General features: G+C 43.2%; 1 long non-coding RNA gene across 1 annotated transcript in view; it reads right to left on the bottom strand.

The window, feature by feature from the left end:
- The window catches only part of LOC109503804 (uncharacterized), an 11,036-nt gene that overhangs the window by 2,099 nt on the left and 6,437 nt on the right, over positions 1 to 2,500 (bottom strand). The window lies entirely within an intron of this gene.

Below are 2,500 nucleotides of genomic sequence, written 5' to 3'. Positions count from 1 at the left end.
TTTAAAACGCACAACGACCGATCATATAGCGGCCGTTTATAGTTTGCCGGGAATTATACTTTCGTCGTCGAGTGAATCGCGCGTGCCTTTCCCTTACGAAACCTAAACCTCGGGAAACATCAGACGCCGATTTGTTTCCAATCTTTTAGTTACTTTTTATGTCAAAATATGAAGAAATTTGTTATCACTTTTAGCTTAAATTAATTTTTTTTCAATTTTTTCGAAATTTCTCAAGTTTTTATACATATTTAAAACAATATTTCTTAAAAATATATACGTCTGATTTATTGAAACTTGCACACACACACACATGTCGCCGATTATGAATCAGAATCATTTTGTAAAATTCAAAACGGCGGATCTAATATAGCTGACGTCATTGTTGAAAAAGTGTTCAGTTTTAAGCTACATTCGACGTTGGGTAATCTTTCGGCTCACTGTTCAGCAAACAAGCTCATTTTAACGTCAATATTTGATAAAACATGAACAAGAAATGAGGAAAAAAATAAGAAGAAAAAAAATTTGCGAAAGAGTAAACTGTCGTTACTCTCAACGTCGAATGTAGCGTGAAACTGAACACTTTTTGCAACAATGTCAAACGTCAGCCATATTAGAAAATATTAGATCCGCCATTTTGAATTTTACAAAATGGTTCTGATTCTGAATGGTTCTGAATTGGCGACATGTGTATGTGTGTGTGCAAGTTTCAATAAATCAAATATATATATTTTTAAGAAATATTGTTTTAAATATGTATAAAATAGTGTACTTGTGCCAAACTTGAAAAATTACGAAAAAACTGAAATAATTAATTTAAGCTCAAAATGATAACAGATTTCTTCATATTTTGACATAAAAAATAACTATAAAAAATTGGGAACAAATCGGCGTCTGACGTTTCCCGAGGTTTATTTGTTAGTTTAAATGCCAAACGACGAGAAATCGATGTTCGAACGCGCGCGTGCTGCGATTCGTCACGCGCTGGGTGTATCCGCAAGTCGTCGCGAATTATTTCGGGAACAATGACGAGAACACTCGAGGCCGGTGTTAAACATTTGGCGGAGTTAACGAGCCGCGTTATATCTTCGCTACGTCGATACGCGGGACGCTTTGTGCGCCCCGGCGCTGCATCGAAAAATCTGTTGAGCGCTGCCGACGTGGAAAACGCGGGGATATTTTCAACGCAATTTGTCACATAAACGGTGAATTAGCTTTTCCGGGTATTACGGTCTCACAGGCGCGCCTACCCACCTACACCCGCACTCGCACACATACACACAGAAACAACCCTTACATTCTACGAGCGAGTCTGAGTAAGCGCATCGATTAATTACAATACGGCAGCGTATCTCCGAACGTCCCGCTTAGAATGACGGATTTCCCGCCTGCGTATGTTGAGCGTCTTCCTGCGCCGCATAACCTGCGACGTATCTGTGCAAAACTGAGCCCCAGAGAGAGAGAGAGAGAGAGAGAGAGAGAGCGAGCGAGCGAGCGAGCAAGCACTGATTCAACAGAAAATACGATATATTCGGCTACATGAATTAGGCGAGCGTACGAAAAGTTCGAGTTTGCAAATTAATGAAATAACTCACAAGCGAAGAAATAATTCACAAACGAGAGCGGTGGCTCGCCGGAGTCGCAAGGAACTCGCTGTGAATTGCCGTCCGGTGTCAACTGATTAATTCTTTATCTTAGCGGACGCACAATCAAATCTGACCGTCATCGGCCGCTGAAGCACGAAGCGCGATATATTTTTTCAGCAGAAATATCACGAGGTCGCGCGCGGTTTATCGCGGCTTTTATCTCGATTGAGTCTCTCCATAGATTCCCGGTAGCGCGTACTCCACTTGGGCGAGATCGAAAGTTCGCGAATTTTACGCGATATGTATAACGCGCGCGTTAACGATCCCGAGTGGATATATTCGGCGGCACTCGTAGCTATCCGATTGCATTTTCGAGCACGTTAATCGAGTTGCACTTTTGTTGCTCGTTGATCGAACGGATCGAAGCACCGGCGCGCAGCACCGCGTTCGCAAAAATAGAGAGAAAGCAAGAGAAAGACAGAGAGAGAGAGAGAGAGAGAGAGAGAGAGAGAGAGATGTCTCACTAATTATGCAGATTCGCCAAACTCTCGCGCTCGACAGTTCGAATTCGCGGATTCTGAAAGTTGCTAGTTCTCTCGCGTAACTCTCGGCGAAAAATAGCATCTGACGCGCGCATTAATGTGTCAAGTCAGCGTCTCGGTGACCGCTCAGCGATGGTGACCCCGGCGGCATTCAACACATCGAGAGTGTCACGCGGTGTGCAGTTGACACGACCTTTCCAATCGAGAAAACATTTTCCAAGCTACTTTCCGCTCCCTGGAAACGCATTCGCTAATAAAACCGCGTGATCATCCTCGTTAGAGTGAGAGAGAGAGAGAGAGAGAGAGAGAGAGAGAGAGAGAGAGAGAGAGGAGTAGAAATTATTTTTCAACCTCGGGCCAGAGAGAGAAAGAAAT

Source organism: Harpegnathos saltator, unplaced genomic scaffold, assembly GCF_003227715.2.
Source record: "Harpegnathos saltator strain DR-91 unplaced genomic scaffold, Hsal_v8.6 scaffold657, whole genome shotgun sequence".
Taxonomy (NCBI): Eukaryota; Metazoa; Arthropoda; class Insecta; order Hymenoptera; family Formicidae; genus Harpegnathos; species Harpegnathos saltator.
This window is presented reverse-complemented; position numbering and strand designations above follow the sequence as displayed.